This window comes from Sinohyriopsis cumingii, chromosome 14 (genome assembly GCF_028554795.1).
Source record: "Sinohyriopsis cumingii isolate HCF-2022 chromosome 14, ASM2855479v2, whole genome shotgun sequence".
NCBI classification, from domain to species: domain Eukaryota; kingdom Metazoa; phylum Mollusca; class Bivalvia; order Unionida; family Unionidae; genus Sinohyriopsis; species Sinohyriopsis cumingii.
The window spans coordinates 98,714,597-98,730,344 of NC_142974.1; the positions used below are offsets into that span (position 1 = coordinate 98,714,597).

The window sequence follows — 15,748 nt, forward strand, 5'->3', positions numbered from 1 at the left end:
GTTCTCTTTCTCTGGTGGTTGTTGGTATCTTTGCACGTAACATTCGTGTTCCAAGTCCACGATGTGGTGACAAATGTGACATTTTTTCTTTCCTGAACATACGTGTGCCTTGGTATTATTGGTACGTATGCCTTGTCCACTCGTAGGGCACAATCTCAGGAGTTGACAAGCGCATTTCTTCTGTGAACCTTGCGTCTTCAGATGTTGTTGGTAACAGGTAGGGCTGACAAACGTGCGCAGACAAGTTGAACAAGGCACTGGTTCTTCGCTCAGACAGGGTGGAGAGGCCAAACATCCTGAGCATTTCCATCCACAATGTTTGTGTTGCTCTCGATTATTATAACCATAGTCACATTTCTCACAGTAATATCTGTATCCCAGGAATCCAGTGATACTGGTAATGGTATCGAAATGGTCATCTTGATGATAAAGGTGAATGTATTTTCCGTCCTTAAAATGTTGGCCTCGAAACAACAGAGGCCCGCGCATTTCTTGAGGGTGCACTTTCAAGGTGTATCGTGGAGCTAGGACATCTTGCAATTTTTGCATCTCGGGAATGCCACAGGGTGTGTCTTTGGACAGTCCGGCTTGTTGTAACAGGAGTTCTGCTTCGTTTCGTTGTTTGGCTCGGTCGGAACGTTGAATAGTGTTCCAGGTTCTTTTCCATTCTACCGTGTCGTTCTTGTTGGCATAGGTTCGTCCCACCACGATGGCACGGGCTAAACACATCTGGTCATGAGGGTTGTTAATTCGGACGAGACTCGTTTTGGTGTTGCGAAGGTCGTCCACCAATAACATCTTTTTGCGTCCTGTCCCTTGAGGAGGAGAGACGTGGGTCATGTCCAGTGTGGCTTTACCATCGGTGATGTCAAACTGATCATTAGATTGTTGTACGTGTTGAATCTTGTCCATGACTTTGGAAGCAGTCAATTCTGCAGGGGTGCTAAACTCGATCCAAACAGGGGATTTCAAACCGTCGTGTTGTATGGAAAGTCTCAAGCGATCGTCTTCTTTGGGTTGACATTGTCGCTTGAGTGCAGTGAGCAAAGAATCCCACACCTCAGTGATGAACACTTCTGCTTTCTCTAACGGCACTTCAGCCTTGAAATCTTTAAACTTCACCGTGTATTTGTAAGCCGTGGTTCTAAATTTTCTAGAGGAGCGCTTTTCCGTCTCTCGAATGGAATAGTACTTTTCAGGGTTAACTAAGGGTGATGAACTTGGTTTAGAGGGTTCGGATTCTGGTTCACTCATGTCCTCTTCAAAATCACTGGCATGAATTTGTGCCAAGATTTCAGCCCTGGTACGAGGCGATAGATCACGTTTCTGCCTCTTACTTTCTTCTTCTTTCTTCTCATATGAATGGGATCGTTTCATCTTGAAAACAAAAAGTCAAATGACTCAAGTTCAAACACCATAAACTACTTTATAGTCATAGCAGACCAGCGTATATAAAAGGGTGTGTGTCTTGTCCTTTCACTATTCATTTCACTCTCAAGCCGAGCACAACGATGGAAGAGACTAACCAGATGGAACGTTTCGTCAGAGCTTTGCGAGGGGTCATTAGAAAATTCTCTTCAGACCAGCCTACGGACTACTCTCCTTCCTTTAGAGATAAAAGTCAAGATACTTGCTATATCTGTCAGAAGAAAGGGCATTGGTCTTCAGAGTGTCCAGACCGTCAAAAAAGAACAAAAACAGGGACTAAAAAAGACAAAAGTCAAGATACCTGTTATTATTGTAAAGAAAAAGGACATTGGTCTCCAGATTGCCCAAAAAAGAAACAAGAGCAGTCAGAAGAAAAGAGGAATTCTTCAGAAGAAGAGAGGGATTCTTCGGAGGAAGAGAGGGATTCTTCTGAGGAAGAAAGAAGACAGGTGAAGAAAAAGAAACAGGAGAAAAAAAGAAGAAGGGAAGAAAGCGAGGAGGAAGAAGAAGAGGAAAAGAGTGTGACGGTGAAGAAATTCAAAAAACAGAGAGACTAAACAAGGAGAAAAGAAGAAATCAATGAACTTTTAATTAAAGTGCTGTGTTGTGAATTGTGAATTGGATTGTAAAAAAATGGAGAAAAGAATAAATGAATGATATAAGGTAAGAGTCTTTGAGTTTTGATTTTAAAATAAGAAGCTAGACTCACGCACTCATACACAGACACGTACTATAAGGGTAAAATGGGTGAGTTTTTTTTTTTTTTTGAGTTATTGGCAAATTGAAATTGTATTTCTTTTCGAGAAATGTGGGTGGCCCTGAAAAGGGCCTTTTTTCTTTATGGTGCAGGGGTGAGTTTAAGCAATCAATTTTAACTGCCTTAAGCCTTTGCCACGGCCAAGGCCTACTTCCGGACTGCGTAATGTTGATGATGATTGGGTTGAAATCACTAAGGGTGGTACGGTAGGCTTAGTCACAGGGTTGACATGTTTGGCTCGGGAAGGTCGTATTCTCTTCGGTCGTGATAAAGAAGTCTGATACATTTGTTTCAGACTTCTTAACTCCGCTAAAATGTCCAACAGTACCGTGACCGTTTGATTTTCACCCTCTTGTTTCTTTGCTGCTACTTCTTCTTGCTGTTGTTTTTTTCTTACCTCTTCTTCTTGTTGCTGTTGCTGTAGGAGAAAAGCCTGTTCCGCTTCCTTTTGTCGTTGTATAGGAGAAAAGCCTGTTCCGCTTCCTTTTGTCGTTGTATAAATTTCTCCAATTCTTCTTTCTGTCTCTGTCTAAAATTCTCCACTTGCGGTAATGAAGAAGGTAACGAAGGTTCCGGAACAAATTCTTGCGAGGAGAGAAAATCCACAAAATCCCAATTCACCTCTTCTGAAAGTAAGTCCGGGTTCCCTTGGGCGGTCTCCCCTGCTGGTGCACCCCACTGGATCGTTTTCTGAGTTTCCGTCATGTTGAATCACTATCGCATAGATTGACTGCACACAAGCGCTAGCGAATCTATATTGACTACGTGACGTCACAGACTGCTCTCTTCGGATTGGATGCGGGCTGACTGAATTCTGTAACGCGTGTTCGGATTGGTGAATGAACTCAATCCGTTTCAATCCTTTCTGTCCCTATAAATAAGCGCAGTTCACTGCATTGATTCACCTATTCTCGGAACCTCAACATGTGGACCGACGTTGAATCTTCAACCCTTGTGTCAACAATGATGTTCAGGACGGACATGCTCATGTATGTCCGATCCAAGTGGACCGTTGTCCACAGGACCAACAGCAGCCTGTGGATAAGAAGAGTCTATATAGAGAGACAAGGTTGCCTCAAGAGGACTCTGATGTATGGCCCTGCTGTAAGACGAAGTTTGAGGAAAAGAAGATGTCCCAAATGCCCTTTATGTTAAGGGAATATTAACATAAACCAAAGGCCCTTTTCAGGGCCAGCCATATATCTCGAAAAAAATTTAAAAAAAAAATCCCATGTTCCATTCCCTTTGTCCCTAAACAAGCCCAAACTCTATTCCCCATGTTAAATTCCCCTTGTACGTAGAGTGGCCCACGATTTATTGCCATGTTAAATTCCCCTTGTACGTAGAGTGGCCCACAATTTTTCGCCATGTTAAATTTCCATTGTACGTAGAGTGGCCCAGGGGTCCCTGTAATGCTAATTCCCATTGTACGTAGGGTGGCCCCTTTCACTACTATCATGTTAACACACACACACACACACACACAGATATATATATATATATATATATATATATATATATATATATATATATATATATATATATATATATAACAATTTTAATTTTCATTCATAACTGTAAATAATAGTGACAGTGTATAGGTACAAATTTGTATACTGGTATAGGTTATATGTATAGACATTAAGAATGTAAGACTGCTTAGGATCTATAAATTTCTACGTAGGTGTTTACAATTATCAATAATAATATTAATTGTTAAACCCGAACTTATTTAGAGGTTCAGGTTGTTTCCCGATATATAGCTTGATAAGGTAGGTTCTCTGAAAAATTACTTTAGGACAGGTAGGTTCTTTGAAGATGTGGAGTATTTGCAAATTGTCGCTTGGAATAGTAGCAAAATGCATTCTCATCTCTTACACTTGACAATAAATCTCTTGGTTTGGACAATAAATTCGTTCCTTTTTCTTATAGTATGTTTGTATTAAGTACAAAGAATCTATTTGGGTTGTATTTTGATAGTATTTCAGAGAAAAACATTTGTTTGGATTATTCGTTGGAACTACAAGTGCTCAATGTACTAAAATTATATTATGTTACTATGGTGAATAATACAAAGGAGCTATTGAATTATGCCACATTGAAAAGGTTGGTGGACCAGTACATTCCAATATACTTTAATATAGCTCTTTTGTATTATTCTGGATTTGCATCATAATACTGTAAGAGCCTCCTACATATTGAAATGATAAGGTTGCTAATTAAATTGTTTGTTCAGTTCTACAACACTTGGTGGTTTCGCTTCTTTATGTTATATATAATTGCTGTTTCTATCGGAGACCTAGAAGGCAGGCTAGAACTCCAATAGAGGACAACTTACATGGCCACAACTCAACATAGGTTTTGTCAGGCAGCTGTCCACTTTACGGTTGGCTTCCTGTTTCAAAAAAGCCTGCGAGGCGAAATACCTTAGAGCGGGATCTGCACAATAAAACCAATCATTGACTGTATATTAAGAAGTACATACACCAATAACGTCAAACGATCTGTGTCAGGAAGATGTCCTCATTACTGATGGCTAACTGACCAAACTAAAATACCTTACAGTCGGATCTGCCAAACCAGGGTATTTATTGATTCTTTGTTGAGAAATACATACATGAAAATAATTAAACCAGTAAGATATCGTGTTAATTACACGTAATATAGTATGACGAAAAAGAGTGAACATAGCATACACTCAGAATATTTTTATTAAATTAGACAATTACATAATATATTGACAATTTGTTATGAACATTACTATATCGTCCTCAAAAACTCTGTTCTGGGCAGCAAGGAATACTGAAGTAAAGTGAGTAGTGTTGGGCAGGCTGATTTCGCAGGTCATCTTGATTCTGCTGGTGCGATATCTACGCAGGTTACACACGTATACGTTCATTAGATTAGATTTATTTGACTTTCGTCCCTAACATACGAGACAAGATGAAATGTTGAAAGGTTACGTTAGAAAATAATTGAAGAGAAGTCGTCCAAAGCTAGTTCACTATACTGTATATAATAAATTGTACAAGATGTCTTGAGTAGAAGATCTGAGTGGTTATGACTTTGTTAGCTCATTTTTTGCCCCATCGCCATCTGATCCAGAGCCTGCGTTCAGGGTTACTAGCGGCATCTTTGTGCAGTCTGGGGAGAAAGAAAACCTTTATTCAGTAAACTTCTGAAGGCTAATAATTTTCTCTAAGATATATATATATATATATATATATATATATATATATATATATATATATATATATATATATATATATATATATATATATATATATATATATATATATATATATGTGTGTGTGTGTGTGTGTGTGTGTGTGTGTGTGTGTGTGTGTATGCCTGTAAGTTAATATAACATATATCGTATATGTCTGTCTTTGGAGTTATTGTTCTTTATGTCAGGCTTTATTAGTTCTATATTGGTTTTTTTGCTCCCTACCTTTTTCTCCTTCTGATTATAAATCAGTTAGTCTATCAAAACATGAATGTACATTCTTACTAACCGACTCACCTACAACCTGTCTTCAATGCTCAAGACCGCCCATCTATCTATCTTGCCAGCCAGTCACCTACCTTGTAGCTATTTTCTTCTTTCTGTTTTATTTATTGCTAGTATAGAAGTCATTGCATAATCAATAAGACCTAAAAGTATATTGAGCGAATTATGATCAAAATGTTTCTGTTCAGAGACCCTGAAACATGCGCAATTTCAACCATTGATTTTCTGACGTTTCTTATAGATTCATAAAATATAAATATGGAAGAGTTTACAGAAAAAGTACAGTATTTGCAGAGATTTACTCATTAAGGTCAACTTTTCCATCCTCGATGTCCTTTAATAGAGATTCCAACACAGCAACATCCTCGGTCGAGTAACTTCTCTGTTTTCCAAGATCTGTGGATGAAGCAAATTTATTGGTGCCACACGCATTATAATAATTAATATAGAGATTAATTTCAAAAGGATTATTAAAATGTGAACACTAAATTTGGGCCTCGATTTGTCAGTTCCAAGCAAAGTCCGTTTCTTGTGCAAGTGAGCTAATTATGTACAGGAGTATGACAGCTTTTTAAAATTTTCATTTGATTTCAAAGATAAAAGTGATATTGTATTGGTATAAGGTTCGATTTCTTCTAAACTTCAATATGGTTTGATAATGTCTAAAACGTAATTATACGTCATACTCATGATGTCTTATTCAATTCCACGAATGTGTCAGCTTATACATAATCGGCTGACATAGACTAATTTGAAATACCGCATCATTATTAACGGACTATAAATAGCAGGTATCATATTATTCCGGAACAAAAATGTGCCAGAAAGACTAGTTTCCAAAAAATGTTTAATGAAGAGAGGATTATGTCTCGAAAGTAAATGAGGCATTCGGTGCATGATAATAGTGATGAACCTTTTTATACCCATTGTATCTGACTTGAAAATTCCGTAACGCATTTTAGAGGAAGCAAATTAACATCGATGAGGTTAGAAATTAATATATTTCGATCATCATGATTGTGCATGTGAAAAGAATGAGTCAGCTCTTTCTGTGACATAGGTTCTTTTTTACATTTGGGCAAGCTATCATGTCTCTAATTTTCTGTGTGTTTGTCTCTCCACACAACCCTTAACATTTAGCCCACCAGGATTTCCGTTAAAGCAATAATTGCACGAGAGCAACTATATTCCGGCAAGAAATCGCCATGCCACTACAACTATGTTATAGATAGCGTGATGCGTTGTCCCATCTTCATTTTCAATGCACAATAGTTTCAACAATGTTTTGCGCCAAAATGTACAATAATCAGTGGATTTTGATTTCGAATATCGGTCTTTAAGTTTATTTAAAGATCTGGGGTTGCAATATTTTTAGAAATACTTTTGAATGCATAATTCATAGAGAAAGATGTGACAGTCAAGGGAGATTTATTATTTTAGATATTACAATTAATGGCAACAGAATAACCCTCGTGAATTTGTATGGTTATAATGTTGATAATCCTAGCGTTTTTAAAACGTTAAAGGAGGAGATCTTTTTTATTGAGAACTCATCAATTATAACGTGCAGAAACTGGAACACTTTTCAAGACTTAGATTTGGATACTTATAACATTTTATATGACAAACACCAACACTCTAGGGCAGCGATTCGAGACATGAAAACAAATTGGAATTAATTGATCCCTGGCAAAATTCCAATCAAAACTTAAAGATGTATACCTGGAGGCAAATATCTCCCTTGAAACAAAGTAGATTAGATTACTTCCTTGTATCAAATGGCATTCATATGAATACAGCTGATGCCTGTATCTTACCAGGTATAAGACGGATCATTCAGCTATTGTTTTGAGTGTGGCATTTTTAACGTGTCCAAGGGGAAAAGGATATTGGAAATTTAATGCCCAACTGTTGAGGAACATTGCGTATGCTGATTATGTCAGAAAGTGTATAACTGACACTGAAAATGAATCTTGTGTAGGGGGAAATAAAGATGATTCTCTCCATGTTTCTCTTTCCTGTAATGATCAAATGTTCTTTGAAATTTTGAAAATGAAAATAAGATCTGAAACTATATGTTATTCTATTAGGAAAACAAAAAAGAAGGGGAAAAAATAAAGAAAATTATTCAGGAAATAATAGAAATCGGGGTGGGTGGTGGGGGTGGTGGTGGCTGTCGAATAACATAGATGGGAAAACTCTGAAACATTTAGAGAAAATAAAAGCAGAATTAGAGGAATCTAGGAAAAAATACATAGGTGTTATATTAAGATCTAAATCTAGATGGTATGAATTTGGGGAGAAAAAGCACAAAGTACTTTTTAAATCTTGATAAAAGGAACTATGTGAATAAGACAATAAAAGAAATTATTTTAGATGATGGGACAAATATATCTGATCAAATAGATATTTTAGAAGCTCAAAAAGAGTTTGATATGGAACTGTAAAAAATTAGAATTGCTCAGCTTGATGATGAGGCTACTCAAGGAAGTCCTAATATATTTCTTAATCACAATATTAAACTTAGTCAAGAGGAAAGAGAATCATGCGAGGGCCTGCTTACAATCAATGAACTAGGTATGTCTCTAAAACGGAAGGAAAATGGAAAAAGTCCTGGCTCGGATGGATCCACTGTAGAGTTAAAAATTCTTTTGAAACTCTCTTGGGGGATTTACATGTAGATCAATAAAATATGGATATACTGTAGGAAAACTTTCAGATTTTCAGACTCAAGGAGTCATCACATGTCTACCAAAGGAAGAAAATGACAGAAGATATTTTAAAAACTGGAGACCTATATCACTTTTAAATATTGACAATAAGATTGCATCGGGAGCCATTACAGCTAGGATTAAAAAGGTTCCCCCATCAATAATTAGTGATACTCAAAAGGGATATATGAAGGGTAGATTCATTGGAGAAAATACCAGGCTATTATCCGATATCATGGACGAACTGGAGAATGAAAACAAATATGGTTTATTACTGTTAATAGACTTTGAAAAAGACTTTGACCCAATTAACTGGATCTTTGTTGAAGAAGCTTTACGATCTTTTAATTTTGGTGATTCCGTTTGTAAGTGGTTTAAACTGTTTTGTAATGACTTTAAAAGTTGTGTTATAAATAATGGGCATATGTCATCGTTTTTAGACTTGAAAGAGGATGTCGTCAAGGAGGTCCCCTTGCCCCTTATTTGTTTATCATTGGGGTTGAGATTTTAGCTATAATTTTAAAGCAAAATGTGGATATATGGGGACTTAATCTTTGACGAGAGTGAATATAAATTGGGTCAGTATGCCGATGACGCTTTTATTCTTCTTGATGTATCTCAACTTTCTCTTGAAGAAGCTATGAATATCTTGCAAGTTTTTTTCTATCATCTGGACTTAAATGTAACATAACAAAAACAAAAGCTATTTGGATTGGAAACAGGAATTTTCTAATGATAGAATATGTCCCGAAATGGACCTACTTTGGTCTTCTTCTAACTTTACAAATCTTGGCGTAGAATTGTCTCTAGATTTACACGAAATAGTGGAAATTAATTATATGAAGAAACTAACAAAAGCAAAACGAATACTTGCAAGCTGGAGTGAAAGACATCTGTCAATAGTTGGAAAAGTAATTGTTGTAAAAACTCTTGTTCTGCCTATATTCATATATCTTTTTTCTGCACTTCAAATCCCATCAGCAACAGTTAAAGCAGAACTAAATCGCACATTATTTAAGTTTGTATGGGGTGGACAAGTAGAGAGAATAAAACGTGATATATTAGTTTCCCCAGAAAACGAGGGAGGACTAAATATGATGCACATATTTACATTCATTAGATATATTAAGATAAGATGGGTTAAAAGATTGCTGGAAAAGGAAAATGGAACGTGGCAGAACTTAGCCAAAAAGACTATACTCAGAAATAAAAAGAACATTCAGATTTTAGGGAGAAGGAAATTACAAGAATTTAGTAAGTTCATTAAGACAGTTTTTGGAGAGATGTAATTGGAAAGATTAACCGCAAAGTCCTATCCAAGAGTATTTAAAATTTTGTCTCTCCCAAAAATGTCCTATGAATACAAATCCTGGACAGAAACCGGTTTTGAAATTCTGAATGATCTAGTAGATGATCACGGTAATTTAATACCTTTTGAAATAATACAACAAAAAACTACAAGCGATGATTTCTTGAAATACTTCTCCTTAATATTCAAAATTCCAAAAGCATGGAAAGACGCCATAAAGAAAACATTTAGTACATAATAATTTTGATAAGCAGGAGGATGAAATAATGAACTTGCAAAAACAAAATTCACCCAAATTTGTTTACAAGGGTCTTTTAAAAAAGCGAAAAGGCAACACACTGCGAAGCAAGAAACTTGGATGCAAGTATTTAATAAAAATATAAGTAGTGAGGAGTGGTCTGAGATTTATAGCCGGGCGAAATGCTGTACCAAGGATACCAAGTTGATCTCTTTTTACTTTAAATTAATCCATAGAATAATCGCTGCTAATGATTTTCTGAAATGAATTAACATATTAGATGACAACAAATGTATTTTCTGTAAGAGTGAACATGAAAGTATTGGGAATCTCCTTTATGACTGCAGTATTACTTCACATTTTTGGTACCGTGTTATTGAAGTTTTTGCACCATTTTACCCAAATATTGTACATTTGTCCAAAAGAGAAACATTCTTAGGAAGTGAACAACTGGACAGTTTGTGTAATTTTCTGCTGCTTTTGGCAAAATATTATATTTAAACTTGCAGATTCAATATGAAAAATCCTTCTATTTTACCTTTTAAACAAATAGTTGCAATGCATAAGAACATTGAAAAATACACTGATAAGGTAGATAAAAAAAGAGAACCAATTTCTTCAAAAATGGACCTCAATAATGAAAGTGTAACTTGTCTCTGACTAGATGGTAAACAGGAACAAAATAATGTAATATCACAAAGTCCACGTCACCTAGATTGTGTGCCATATGCATGTGTGCATGTGTTTGTGTTTTCTTTTTCTGCAGATTATATTGATTATCCCTAGATTATCTGATAACCAGAAATGTTTGATTGTAAGGTGACCATGGGATGGTTCCCCAACCCAGTGGTTAACCTATTACGGGGTTAATAAAAAAAGTTTATTCAAAGATATCTCCATCTAATCAAATAACTGTATTCTCTACAAGCACGACATTTAAGCGCATTGTTATGTAACTTTTACACCGAGGTTTGGCAATGATTTTACATTCATACATACATAAGGGACTTTATCCTGCAAACGTTGATCATAATTAGGCCTAGATACGTTATTGATACTTGAATTGATTGTACTCTCTCATATTTAACTTAGGTGACCCATATCAAAGATCCGTAGTCTTAAAATTTTACACGTTTAGTCCATCATCTTTATTTGCATTCATTAACGTGATATTGGTCTCATGTAAGTCATATTGAATCTATAACCTTTCGTTTCCTTCATTATAATCTAGTGACCATCAATCTTCAAGAAATATTCGTGCCTCTAGTACTGCGATGTAACATATCATGATGCGCCTTGCCAACAGCATTTTAAGTATTTTATTGTGTTCTCAATGATTTGCGCAACAATGCACAATAATCACTGAATTTTTAATTTGGTAAATCGGTCTTTATGTTCCATTAAGGACACCTCCATCTAATCAAACAACTATAATCTCAACGAGAATGAATTCTCAGTTAAAGGGCGTCGTTCTGTAGTATTTACACCACTGTTTGGAAATGATTTTATTGATGTACGTCATATTGAAAAATGACCCAATACGAAAAGGACACATAGAGTACGCTTTAAGAAAATATTATATTGTAAGTCAAAGAAAACAAAATGTCTCGGTTTTGTTTGCACATTTTTGAGTTTATTTATAGCTAAGGTTGACCGATATATTATGTAGACGAAGCGGTCAGTCACACAATATTATCGGAAGGCGCAAGGTGGGAGACTGCTTTGAATAGAGTTTGAATACAAAATAATTCGAATGCATTTCATGCTTCCAACAAATAAGTTTAAAGAAAATAACTCGGAGAGAAAGAGATAGATACAGATTAACTATTACATCTTCTGTATACTCATATACGTAGAGACAACACATTCTGGAACAGTGAAGAAATGAAAAAGTAAAGAAAAGAAAGATAGAATGAGCAACAGAAAGAAAGAAAGACAGAAATAAAGAAAATAGAATGGCAAAATAAAACAAATGCATACCTTCAGAAAACACCACAGCACACAGAACCAGAAGAAGCAGCAACAAGGTGAGATTTCTCATTTTTGGAAAATGACACTCTACCAGTTCGCAGCTTGTAGTCGCATTGTTGGGTAGGTCAAACCTTCACTATTTATACGTGTTCTCAGGTGAAGTAGGTATCAGTTGTCACAGCGGACCAATAGGAGAATATTTTATAGATATTGCAATCAAAACACATACCCCAAAGTACTTGAACGGAATCATGGCTGACGAGATGTATGCTCAGGAAAAAAATTATTAGGATTCAAGGTACTTAATATGTAATTTGTAACGTCACGCACCTGGTAAAGTTGCGCTCGATAACACTATTTTAGAAGAGCTACAGTTAAGTTATCAAGGATCTTCAAACGAACTGATTTGCAAGGAGTGTTTCTTTTCAAGGAGAGTAAAGACAAATCAGTAATAACACATGAACGTATTTGTTTTGTTGCGATGATTCTATCTTTAGTATAATAATAGTCCATCGATTGCCGAGTAAATTACTTCTCCGCGCCATTGAAGGAAGCTGTATTGAACATGCCTTCGGTGTAATCTCTAATGTAGATATAAAATCTCTAATTGAGTCTCTAGGCAAAGTGACGTTTTTAGAAACGTTAAAACGGTCTTGCGTACTTACCGCTATTTCTACATAAAACGCTAGTTCTACAATATTTGGCACTGCTAGAAAGACTCGGTAAATCCCATGTTCAGTTTTATTTTCTTCGACAAATCAAAGCACTCAAAATAAGCAGCGAATTTGCTGCATACAGTAAAGCATCTTGTTTTAAGGATGGCCAACTCAATCATATGAAACTGGATAGAGAGGCAGGGGATGATGTGCCCACAGTGAATAGTGGACTTCAACTCATACTGGTATATTTTCCACCCAATCTAGTGGATATACATTCAATCTAGTAGAAGTCCATTACGGATTATATTGAAGCTGTAGTGGGTTTCCTTTTATCCCTCATTGATTCCATTGCATTCTCTTTGCAAGTTGACAATTATACAAACAGATGTGAGACACACCGAGAGCGGAAACCAAACCATGGCTGATCCCAAGTAATACCTTTGGCAGTACAAACTCTGGAGTGGTAACATTTCGTTATATATAGTGGTCTAGCTAGGGATACATAACAACAAACCCGAGTAACGTAGCAAAATGAGGATGTAGATTTCATCGATATCTTCCTACCATTATGTCACGTACGCCAGAAGAAAATGCTTAGTTACATACTATTCTGCATCAAGTAGTAAATTTGATTTTCATTCTCAATAAATCACATTTCATAAATATGTTTTTTGCGCTAGTTAGAAATTTTTCATAGGTTCTCTTTTAGTTCCAAACTATTTTCAAAACCCACTGTGAAGAAATTAATGGATGCAGAAATAAACATATAATTCCATAGGAGACAACGAACGAATGCCGTTATTATTTATATCGGACATGTACGATCACGAACACTGGATCATCATGACATATATGTACATACATGTCATACATCTTTTCGTTGTTCATACTGCAATAATAAAATCGTATCTGTATTATATATTTAAAAAAGCGATACACGAGATATACTACTAAAAGTGTTTTTTTTTTGCCCTTTTTCCCTTACACTTTGAAACCAGGATTGATTTGGAGACAGAACGATATTTATATTCAACAGACGGAATTGTGTAAACAATATTGACTGTTTCACTCTAACTGATACCAACGAAGTATGCAAAGTTATTTATGCCCTTACATTTTCCATGAAATCTACATGTGTCTCTATGAGCTGGCTTAAGATGCCATAGTCTGAAATCTGCCCCTAGCCTGTAGCTGTAACTTCCTGTATCCCGTCAACAGCAGTCAATCAGGACAGGTCGAACATGAACAAGCTACTAATGCTGCGCTTCGAAGGTTCAAGATGTACATTAACTGTTGAACCGAAATATTCCAAAACCACGCACCATAAAATAAGCAGATGTTAGTTGTTAAGAAATTGGACTGAGAAACACGTTTGATGTTAAGTTCTCGTATTGTCACGTAAAACGGGTCCCTAGCATTATATTATATTAACGGTCCCTAGCATTATATTATATTAAGGGGTCCCATGCATTATATTATATTAAGGGGTCCCTAGCATTATATTATATTAACGGGTCCCTAGCATTATATTATATTAACAAATAAATATAATGGCTGAATGGAGGGGTCCAAGACGTTCCCCTCAGAGCATAGCGTACACACTCATGCACTCAAACGTACAGACACTTGTCACTTGAAATTTGACCAGCATCTTACTGTTGTGCAAGTTTACTGCACATGAGACTAGTCGTTAAACTTGTATTCACATAAAAAGGTCTAATGACCATGATGAACATCTAATGTTTGCAGTATATGTCTGATGATTTGAGAGTATGATATTTTAATGCACCTAATTCGTCTACAATGCATTGAAGTCTGCTCTCTATCAATAGCTGTTCATGCAATAAGCGAAGTGAATTTTATGAAAAAGGTAACTGTCTTCGTCACTTTTTCATGAATCTATAATCAATTATCATTCGAGAAGCGACATTTTACTTTGAAGTATGCAGCTACGATTCTTAATAATGGCTAATCAGGAAGGTATTGGGCATCGCAGTTGTTTTTTTAGCCACGATTTTTCAAAAGAAACATTAACTTCTGAATGCAAATGTTTTATGTTGGTTGTGTTGAAAAGAATATTGAACTTATAGCATGGACTGAGAAACACGTTGTGGTTGAAGTGTGTAATTTTCGCGTATTAGTGTCCTTTTCATACTGTCCATTTTCTCAGTTGTCGAACTTGGACATGATAAACATGTAAAACCTTAAAGCACAAGACATGTAATAGATTGAAAGACGAACGAATGATCCTTACTTCACTAATCACAGTGAATCCAGTGACAATTTTAGTGTCTACCTTATAATATATATGAAATTTTCCACGATAAACAGAAAATGATAGATCTTCACAAACGTTGCAGCTACAACCTCCTCGATTTCCAGTCTGGGGGTACCTGTAGTTGACGAAGTTTTACCAGGGATTTATATATTTAAAGCCGTAACAAATAAGAAATGCACCATTTTAATAGCAATCAGTGCAATTAGAGATCTTTTAGCCTTGCCAATTATATGGCTTTGCCATTTCGGGCATTATTGACAGCTATGATGTTTTAAGCTTATGCCTAACACCTTCCAAGATAAACAACGGGATGGGGCGGTGGAGAGTGGAGTGGGGGGGGGGGGGACAAGACATTTGGAGGTTAAGAAGAAATTCCACTTTGATAAACCAAACCTACGTAAGAAAGTTTGGGGATATTTTTAATTGTACATCAGTGAAATTCGTATTCACCGCAGATACCAATATCTCTACTAAATGTAGGGGGCCCCGAGTGGCCGAATGGTCTAAAGCGCTCACCGTTCCGGATCACTGCCATCTCACCTCTGCGTGGGTTCGAGTCCAAAGCTCGGCTAGCATGGGTACGTGGGAAAGCCTGCCACTAGCTTCTCGTGGTTCAGTAATTCTTCCTTGGGTTTTCCAGGGTTCTTCCTCAACCATTTATATTGGCCGCCATATATAGCCTATCTTGTGCTGAATAATGCCGTTAAACATTAGAACAACAACAACAACAACAATCTACTAAATTTTAATAATAATAGGCATTTCTGCTGAATTGCTTATGATGATGATATGATTGACGTATGTAGAAACTGACTGTTGCTGTAACACTGGGGAACATATTTGTTTCTCACATAAACACATATTTACTCATCCCATCCCTTTTAAC

The 15,748-nt window shown here is 36.2% G+C and overlaps 1 long non-coding RNA gene across 1 annotated transcript; it reads right to left on the minus strand.

The window, feature by feature from the left end:
- Positions 1 to 4,878: 4,878 nt before the first annotated feature.
- Positions 4,879 to 12,086, minus strand: LOC149784469 (uncharacterized). The gene is made up of 3 exons (XR_016413875.1): positions 11,935 to 12,086; positions 5,999 to 6,092; positions 4,879 to 5,329 (listed from the first exon to the last, which is right to left on the minus strand). It is a non-coding gene; the product is annotated as an uncharacterized LOC149784469 (long non-coding RNA).
- Between the last annotated feature and the right edge of the window lie 3,662 nt (positions 12,087 to 15,748).